This window comes from Myotis daubentonii, chromosome 18, assembly GCF_963259705.1.
Source record: "Myotis daubentonii chromosome 18, mMyoDau2.1, whole genome shotgun sequence".
NCBI lineage: Eukaryota > Metazoa > Chordata > Mammalia > Chiroptera > Vespertilionidae > Myotis > Myotis daubentonii.
In genome coordinates, this window is record NC_081857.1 from 42,113,915 (window position 1) to 42,124,537 (window position 10,623).

Consider the following 10,623-nt stretch of genomic DNA (forward strand, 5'->3'; position numbering starts at 1 on the left):
GGCTGGGTATAATGATTACCCAGTTCTCACAATTCTCCTCTGATGGCGCCCTGGGCACATGGCTGGGTATAATGATTACCCAGTTCTCACAATTCTCCTCTGATGGTGCATTGGACACATGGCTGGGTATAATGATTACCCAGTTCTCACAATTCTCCTCTGATGGTGCATTGGACACATGGCTGGGTATAATGATTACCCAGTTCTCACAATTCTCCTCTGATGGCGCCCTGGGCACATGGCTGGGTATAATGATTACCCAGTTCTCACAATTCTCCTCTGATGGTGCATTGGACACATGGCTGGGTATAATGATTACCCAGTTCTCACAATTCTCCTCTGATGGTGCCCTGGGCACATGGCTGGGTATAATGATTACCCAGTTCTCACAATTCTCCTCTGATGGTGCCCTGGGCACATGGCTGGGTATAATGATTACCCAGTTCTCACAATTCTCCTCTGATGGCGCCCTGGGCACATGGCTGGGTATAATGATTACCCAGTTCTCACAATTCTCCTCTGATGGTGCCCTGGGCGCATGGCTGGGTATAATGATTACCCAGTTCTCACAATTCTCCTCTGATGGTGCCCTGGGCACATGGCTGGGTATAATGATTACCCAGTTCTCACAATTCTCCTCTGATGGTGCCCTGGGCGCATGGCTGGGTATAATGATTACCCAGTTCTCACAATTCTCCTCTGATGGTGCCCTGGGCGCATGGCTGGGTATAATGATTACCCAGTTCTCACAATTCTCCTCTGATGGCGCCCTGGGCACATGGCTGGGTATAATGATTACCCAGTTCTCACAATTCTCCTCTGATGGTGCCCTGGGCGCATGGCTGGGTATAATGATTACCCAGTTCTCACAATTCTCCTCTGATGGCGCCCTGGGCACATGGCTGGGTATAATGATTACCCAGTTCTCACAATTCTCCTCTGATGGTGCATTGGACACATGGCTGGGTATAATGATTACCCAGTTCTCACAATTCTCCTCTGATGGTGCCCTGGGCGCATGGCTGGGTATAATGATTACCCAGTTCTCACAATTCTCCTCTGATGGCGCCCTGGGCACATGGCTGGGTATAATGATTACCCAGTTCTCACAATTCTCCTCTGATGGCGCCCTGGGCACATGGCTGGGTATAATGATTACCCAGTTCTCACAATTCTCCTCTGATGGCGCCCTGGGCACATGGCTGGGTATAATGATTACCCAGTTCTCACAATTCTCCTCTGATGGCGCCCTGGGCACATGGCTGGGTATAATGATTACCCAGTTCTCACAATTCTCCTCTGATGGTGCCCTGGGCGCATGGCTGGGTATAATGATTACCCAGTTCTCACAATTCTCCTCTGATGGTGCCCTGGGCGCATGGCTGGGTATAATGATTACCCAGTTCTCACAATTCTCCTCTGATGGCGCCCTGGGCACATGGCTGGGTATAATGATTACCCAGTTCTCACAATTCTCCTCTGATGGTGCATTGGACACATGGCTGGGTATAATGATTACCCAGTTCTCACAATTCTCCTCTGATGGCGCCCTGGGCACATGGCTGGGTATAATGATTACCCAGTTCTCACAATTCTCCTCTGATGGTGCCCTGGGCGCATGGCTGGGTATAATGATTACCCAGTTCTCACAATTCTCCTCTGATGGTGCCCTGGGCACATGGCTGGGTATAATGATTACCCAGTTCTCACAATTCTCCTCTGATGGTGCCCTGGGCGCATGGCTGGGTATAATGATTACCCAGTTCTCACAATTCTCCTCTGATGGCGCCCTGGGCACATGGCTGGGTATAATGATTACCCAGTTCTCACAATTCTCCTCTGATGGCGCCCTGGGCACATGGCTGGGTATAATGATTACCCAGTTCTCACAATTCTCCTCTGATGGCGCCCTGGGCACATGGCTGGGTATAATGATTACCCAGTTCTCACAATTCTCCTCTGATGGTGCCCTGGGCACATGGCTGGGTATAATGATTACCCAGTTCTCACAATTCTCCTCTGATGGCGCCCTGGGCACATGGCTGGGTATAAGAATGAGTCCCCCAGGAGAGTTTGCAGCATCGCTTGCTGGGCTGTGGGAGATGCCTCGGTTTTCTCACAAGCAAGGGTCTTGGGAAGAAGGGGCCAGGACTCGGAGCCCTGCTTTCCTGGGTGGGAGTGAAGGGAGTCTCCGGGTGACCGAGGGCGGCCTGGACAGGAGGTCTCCTGGCGGAGGAGACACACAGGCTCACTAGAGGGACTTCTGGCTTGGTGACCCCGACTCATCAGAATGGGGTGCAGGAGGTGTTAGGAAGGACCAGCGCCAGGGGCATATGTAACTGAGGCGGGAGCCGTTCAGGCCCTGGTTCTGGCGGTGCCGTGCCTGCAGGAAGGATGGATGCGCTTGCGATCGGGAGTGCGAGAACTCGGACCCCGTCGTCCCAGCGTGGGTGCTGCTGCGCCTGGGCAGGTGCCTGTCACCGGGAGAATTGGAGCAGCCCTGCGGAGCTTGCCTTGGCCTGTGGGGGGCCGGGGGGGGGGCAGCAAAGGGAGAAGCACAGCTTTTCAGTCTCTCTTCTGGCACAGGGTGTGGGGACCAGTTATCCGCTGGGGTCCTTGGGCGGTGCAGCAGGGATGGTGAATGACAGCTCAGAGGCCCAATCCAGGCTGCTCTTCTAACTGGTGTCATTGGAACACCCGTTTCTCCCTGTAATGTCTGGGGCTACTTGGACAGGACAGGGGCAATTGAGTAGCTGTGACAAAGAGTGTATGGCTGGCCCGGCTGGTGTGGCTCAGTGGTTGAGCATTAACCCATGAACCAGGAGGTCACGGTTCAATTCCCGGTCAGGGCACATGCCAGGTTGTGGGCCCGATCCCCAGTGTGGGGCATGCAGGAGGCAGCCGATCAATGATTCTCTCTCATCACTGATGTTTCTCTCTCTCTCTCCTCCCTTCCTCTCTGAAATCAATAAAAGATATTTTTTTAAAAAAGATTTGACAGACTTGAAAACTCTTCCCTAATATGCCATAAACTGCAGTAGAGTAATATTTTTAATACCACATTTAAATTTCAGACATCCATTTGCCTTCGCAAATGTTATTCAGAGAAAATTTTAAACTTTGAAATGTCATAAAATGGCAAGAGCCACATTACACAAATATCTTTAATTTGTTCAATCTGTGCTAAGTTCTCTCCAAGTTATTTAAGATGGCCCGCCAATGAGAGTAAATGAACCAATATTTCACGGGGAAGCAGCTGGAAGCTGGGTCTCCATGTCATTTGAACACGGGCACCAACTGGTATTTGATTAGAGAGGAAAATGCTGGACTTTAATGAAAATAACAGTGTGTCCCATTGTTGACCAGTTACCCATCATGGCAACACAATCTTCAAAAGTCTGTATGCTGAGCCCTGGCCGGGTGGCTGAGTGGGTGGGGGCCCTGTCCCATCCACCAAAAGATGTCGAGTTGGATTCAAGAGAAATGTATCTGATATAGGAGTAAAGGACACCCCATAAAAAACTAGAATTATTTATTTTTGGAATTTGCTCCTTAATGTGAAGTGAAAATGTCTATGTTTGTGCCAAATCTAGTTTAAAGGCCAAAGTACTTTAAACCATGAAACACATGAACAGAGAAATGGACACAAGAGTCATGACACATGCATTGCTTAATGAATCTTTATGGTTAAAATTTATTACGTTTATAATTATGAACCCGGACAGCGTTAACTCCACCCAAGGAGGATAAATCCATCCTAACGAGTGAAAGCCAGTTGTTCACATCGCACGCGTCACATCTTAGATTGCGTTTTGGGGTCTGATACAGCACAGCGAGAGTCGGGGGGGGGGTGACCAGTTATATCCGTCCTCCGTGATGGCATGTCCCTCCCGCTCTGGGACCCGCCTTGAGCGGCGGTGTGGACGGTGTGGACGGTGTGGACGGGCCAGGGCGAGCCCCCTGGTTGACGACCATCACAGCCTCGCTCGCGGTGCCAGCCCAGTTCCATCGGCACCGAAGACAGACCCGCGAGGGAGCCCAGCCCAAACCGTCAGACACGAAACTGTAGGCCGGACCCATGGTTCCGCTAAATACTGGAGCGATTCATTCCACAGCCTGTGTCAGCGGCACGGCTTCTGCCTGGGACTCTGGCTGTCGAACCTTCTTTCTTCTTCCCCGAGCCCAGCTTCTCTGGGGATGCCAGGAGCTTGTCAAACAGCCTTCAGAACACATTCCTTGTCGGCAGAACGCAGCCAGATGCCGGGTTCCTGCTGCTCGTCCCTAAGAAGTCTGACGGGCGGCCTGGGAATGAGACGGGATTCTGATATTCGAGCGCATTTTTATTCCCAGTCACCTGTCATGTCATGATCCCTTCTGTTCAGAGTAGCTAGTACACAAGGTGGCAAAGGCAGGTGTACAGTGCAAGCACAAAAAACCCTATTCATTCTGGTATTATTTTTATTAGTTATTGTATTATTTCCCAAGCAAACAACTGTAAACCTACGTTTCCCCACCCTGTGTTATACGCTAACTTACGTGGAGAGCCGATGAAACACATTGCAATGAACCAACCCATCAAGCAGTTGTTGGTGTAGAAAGGGATTGAGAATGAGTGGGAAAAAGCTGATCATGTTCCCTGTCTTCCCCGCCACCCTTGGTCCCCGGCAAGCACAAAGAAAGAGTGAACGGTTTGGAAGAAGAGAGAGAATTAGAAAAGGGAAGCAAAGTGAGAGCTATTGGCGGTGGATCGCCATGAAGGGGCTGAGCATGACACTCCTCTCCCACCGGCACGGCGGCCCAGGCCGCTCCAGGCCCACAGGAGCGCAGGGGCCTGGCCGCGTAGGGGCAGAGGGTCCCGCAAAGCATTGCTTGGTTCGGCTGCTCTGAAACCAGCCTCTTCCCCCGACGCCGGCCCAGTCACCCCAGCTCTGCCCGCAGCGCCCCGGACGCACCGCCCGGGTCCCACAGAGGCATCTGCGCCGAATTCTGTTACTGTGTCCCTGGCGAGGGCTCCTGAGATGCACGGACCAGAGGCCGCCACAGACCAGCTCATCTGGCCAGGGCCCCTCCGGCAAGAGCTCCAGGAGCCTGGCCCGGTTTCTGGTCCCGCTGGAGTTCTGCAAAGCGGTGCCAACGATTTCATCGAGTCCTTAATAGTAGGAAATACAAGAAGGGTCCACGTTGACCCAAGCGAGCACCCCGGGAACCCCACTCCGTTTCTGGAGCTTGGTTGCCATCGGCATGACCGTGACCGACCATCATGTCTGCTCACAGCGGGTTGGCCCACCACGCTCTTGGCTCGGATGCAGCCGAAGGGAAATGATGCCCGAGAATCTGTGGGCTCCAGTCCTGAGTGGGAGGGTGAGTGTGTGCGGCACATCCTGCCTCCACGCCCATCTGCTGCTCTGAAACAAGAAAAGCCAGGCAGGGCCGCGGGACGTGCCCATGGCAACCGGAGACCGAGAAAGCCAGGCGTGGGGGGTATGCATGGCCTTGTTTGATCCCAGTGCCTGTCGGCAAGGGCCACCCCCCAGACCAGGACACGCCTTTATTTTCCTAGAATAGGTCTCAGAGACATGGTCCTGCTCACTCAACGAAGGCAAACGTGTTGTTCCGGACACATTTTATTTTTTAATAAAATAAAATCCCAAGCCCAAAGGAAGCAACGACGCGTCTTAAAGTGTCAGGGACTGTTTTGTTCTGTAAACATCGCCCGCACGCAGATATAAACGCATCTCTTGTACACGATTTCTATCTTGGATTGTTTAATTCTATTAAATTATTTATGGATATAACATTTCGATTTGAATCCTCAATGTAACAGCAAAAAAACTGCTTGGGGAAAAAAAACACACACACAAAATCATAAAGGAAAAATACCACGATTCTTGTTACCAAAAGACCAACCATTTGAGGAGTCCTTCGCTGCCACGCGGTCTCACACGTTTAAACAACAGCGTGGGGCAAAAGGAGGCTGACAGTTGTCCATGTGGAAAGTAGTGCAAGAATCAGAAAGCAATGATATGAGAATAAACTGTTTCGTGCACCCACACACGTAGACCCACTTTTGCCCCCCCCCGTATATGTGCAGCATCCCCCAAATATTGTTTGCACACTACTTTGTATGCTGCTCTGCTCATTCAGCGACAGACCAGGGACATGTCCCCAGGGCCGTACATACTCAGCTACCGCTTCTAGATCAGCTGTGTTTAGAAATAGCTCTGTAACCAGATGTTGTGACCTGGACGTTCATCCCCTTGTTAGGAAGGGATCACTGGCTTTTTCGTTGGATGCAAACCTCTTGTTCTGTCCTTGGAGTTGGAGGAGAGAGATGCCACTAGGCAGGACCTCCCGGAGGGCCTGCTAGCCCAGCGGTTCTCAACCTGTGGGTCGCGACCCTTTGGGGGCCGAACGACCCTTTCACAGGGGTCGCCTAAGACCATCGGAAAACACGTATTTTCGATGGTCTTAGGAACCGAGACACCGCTCCTCTATCCGTCTGCAGGCGGGTCCGCCCACATGCAGATAGGCCCACATCCGAGTTCCCAGCGTGTTAAAGGGTCGCGGCATCAGGAAGGTGAGAACCACGGTGCTAGCCCATCCGGCCCACTGGCTAACGGCTGGGCCGCGTGTGGGCACGGCCCTCGCCAGGGGCTGTTCCCTGGGACAGGCCCGGGTGGTTGGAAGGCACCCAGAATCAGAGAAACATCTGTTTCAAGAGCGCTAGTGGGTCGGAGTTCTGCTCGTGTCTGGGCGGTGGGAGCGGGCAGCGCGAGCCCAGGCCACCTGTGGGCAGGACTTCCATGGAAGGTTCCCCTGATTTCCTGGACACTTCACTCTGAGAAAGGACTTCCACTCAAAACAGACCCTGGCTGAGCAAGTGAGCATCTCTCTTCTTCATTTCACAGCCTTTGCCTAATTTCGCTGTCTCTTCCCTCAGTCCTCCAAGCCCAGTTCCCGGTGTGGCCCGGCCGCGCCAGGGTCTGCAGCCAATGGCGACGGGCCGTTTGTACCCGCATGTCCACCAAAACTTCGCAGGAACCTGTGTCCTTCCCAAGCACGCTTTATGCCTCGCCTTCATCAGAACATCTTCCTAGCGCTCAGACCTTTTATTGAAAATGGTCGTTTTCCGTAGTCGGTATTCCTCAACTTGAAACATTTCAGCAACCGGCATGGATAAGATCTTAGAAACTGTCTCAGAAACGATCACAGCCTCTGAGCAGCTCTATCGCATGACAATACCCCTCACCGCAAGCACGCATGGAGTTCGTCGTCTCGCTCATTGCTTTTTAGTTTCGTTTGGGGAAAACAACAACTGTCTTTGCCTTCTTGGATTTCAAATCTGTCCTCTCAACATTCAAAAAGAAAATAATTTTCTTTTTTTTACTTCTCCATATGCTGCTGTTTTTCAAGAGGAACTATAACATGTAAAAATAATGATGAAAATGTGTACGTGTGAAAGGCCACCAGGGACATTTTCTCATTCAATTAACATCCACTTGGTACAGTCACATGGATTTTCCCCTGTAATTTTCACACTGGAGCGTTGATTCAGTTGGCTAGGGAGGATTTTGTATGCAATGTAGAGGGCTTTCTTAACCAAGCATTTATTTTCAATGCCATAATTTTGGGGAACACTCTTACTTCCTTTGGCAGTACTAGCTCTCAGGTGTTTCGCTAACTCACAGATTTCTGACAAATCAGACAAATGGATAGAAAAACTGAACTTTTTTTTTTTTAACCTCATGAGTGAGGGATGATCTCCTTCATGCAGTCTCTGTCTTCACAGTACTTTTCTTCTAGTGTATTATATGTGAGATTTTCTTCATGGTGATGATGCTATCTGGGGCTTCTGTAGGGTGGGAGAGAAATTAAAAAGCAATTGTTGCTCTAAAGATATATTTGCACTAAGGAAATCCGAGTCCAAATTATTTGAAAATTCAGGAACATGTGGCTAGGAACAAAGTAATTGTCGAAGAAGCCTCTCTTGGTAATAAATTTCAGATACTGGCAATACATGGATATATATCAAGCCAAAAGCACTTTCATTTTGGATCCCAGATGGAAGTTGTTTATGAGCAGAGAACATCCCATTTATTTTTAGCCCAGACATTACTAACACTTGAAAAAACAACAACAACAAAAAGCAATTACTGTATCTCCAAGCGTGTAATGACCATGTTAGACACAAGAGTCGCAAATTTCGCTTCAGCATCCTTCAATCAAAAGCTGGATCGCAGAGATTATGGCTGTGCTTGGAAAATTGGGGGAAAAACAACACTTTCAGAATTAGAACATAAAGAGACAATTAAGCTGCTGCCATTGTTCTCCCGAACAATAAAGTTCCATTTCGGAGAAGACATAAAAGTCATCAGAGAAATATTGAAATTAAATTCGTCAGCTGATCAAAGGTTCTTCCCCGATTCTCTCTCTTCCTTCTGTGGTGGGTATCTCCTAAGAGCCTCTTTGCATTTCCAACTTTCCCTTTTCTTCAGAGTCACAATTTTCACCCCCTGTCCCCATTTTTTTTAAATGGATTTAAGAAAATGTTTTTATTGATTTCAGAGAGAGGAAGGGAGAGAGGGATAGAAACATCAATGATGGATCAACAGAATCATGGATCGGCTGTCTCCTGCATGCCCCCTACTGGGGATGGAGCCCGCAACCTGGGCCTGTGCCCTGACTGGGAATCAAACCGTGACCTCCTGGTCCCGAGGTCCATGCTCAACCCTGAGCCATGCTGGCCGGCTCCGCTTCCTCTTTGAATTCCTGTTCTTAGTGGAGGAGGCCTGTTCCAGGCCTGGCCATTCAGTCCTCAGGGCTCAGAAGCAATGATGAGTCATTAGAGAAGGAAAGATGATACTCCCGGCCGCCGAGAGATGAAGATGACTCCCCTGGCCCCCCTCCTCCCCCTCCCCCGTCTGTTCCCCCTTTAAATATTAATGGCACTGCCCTGGCAGCCTGCGAACGTGACTGGGCTGGCACTGGGCAGAGGCCGGGGAGCTGCAGGCGCAGTCCCAGGTAAGAGACTCAAGACGTCTTCTCCTTCTAGCTGCTACTTGCCCTGCCACCGCGCCCGCCCGCCACGCTTGCCAAGGACAGGACACCCACGTGCGAGACAGTAGATTGGCTGTACCCTGTGCGGAGGCTGGTGGCCCGGTGCCCGAGCTCCTGTGGCCACCGCACAGGCGGGCCCTGCTCACGGGGAGGGCGTCTGCCCCGCCGAGATCCCGGGGGTGATGTCTCCAGGCTTCTGGGCGAAGGGGGAACCCATCGGGTGTGGCCCCACAGAGGTTGCTCATCCCACCACGTGTGACCCACGGGGCCTCTGGCTCCCCCGCCCCGGGGAAGGGGCCAGAGTGAGGGCGGGCATTTCCTGACTTTCCAGGCGCTCCCTCGGGTGGGGCGGTGAGGACGCTGTGGGCTCCGAGGGGCACCCTGAGTTACGTGGTGGAGTCTCAGAGCAGGTGCATGGACGGCGGCCCTGGCTTTGAACACGCTTACACTGCAGAGGTGGGCGAAGCGAGTGGGGGTAGGCCCCGTCATGAGGCTTCACATGTGGTTTAAGGGAGCGGCACATGGCTGGCACGTCCACGGGGTCACATTTGGACCATGTTAGCAAAGGGGCACAGGTGGCATGAAAGCCAGCTCGGACTCGGACCTGTGCCTTCTCTGGGTCTGTGTGTGCGCGCGTCTGCCTGCATGTATGTTGTATGTGTGGTGTGTGTGATGTATGGTATGTGTGATGTGTGTGTGGAGTGTATGGTGTGTGTGTGTTTGTGTGTGATGTGAGTGTGGTGTGGTGTGTGTGTGGTGTGTATGTGGAGTGTATGGTATGTGTGTGTGGTGTGTGTGATGTGTGTGGTGTGTGTGATGTGTGTGGCATGTGTGATGTATGTGTGTGATGTGTGTGGTATGTGTGGTGTGGTGTGTGTGTATAATTTCTATGAGGATAAGGGTCCTTCCAACTCTTACTTTTGATGGACGGGCACCGTCAATATGACTTTCATTTCAAAAGGACCAGCTGTGGCTGCTGTCTGAGGCTGTTTTCATAAAAAGTCTCCCCACACCCCCCCGCCCCCAAAATGATAGCATTTCTTCTAACCGGTTCTTTGAAAACTCCACCGAATCAAACAGCAGAGTCCTGGCCGGCGGGTTCACAATCACCGCTTATCAGACCAGCCCCCACCCTTCCTTAGTCCCCCTGAGGGTGCCCTCGCTGCCAGCCGCCTGCCAGCAGGCCCGCCGAGCCCAGGCTAACGAACCGGGGACCCAGGCCGCCCCACAGATGGCTGCGCAGTTCAGCGTTTAACCCGGGGAGTGACACCGGCGGGGTGCCTGCCATGGACAAGGTCAAGTTACCCCCCGACGCCGCCCGCTCGGCTTGGCTATCGCCACCCCCGAACCCCGATTTCCCACAGATCAGACGGGGTGAGGGCTGCGTGAGTTACAGTGCAAACCGCGGGGCTCAGCGCCCACCGGGCGGAAACGCTGCTCCCGGGGGGCAGCCCTGAGGAGGTTGGAGCTTCTCCGTGAGAGTCACCCGTGTGCGTGGGAGGGGTCAGGGCCCAGCCACACGGCTGTCATGTATCCGGTTCACGTAGCAGAAGCTTCCAGCCGGGG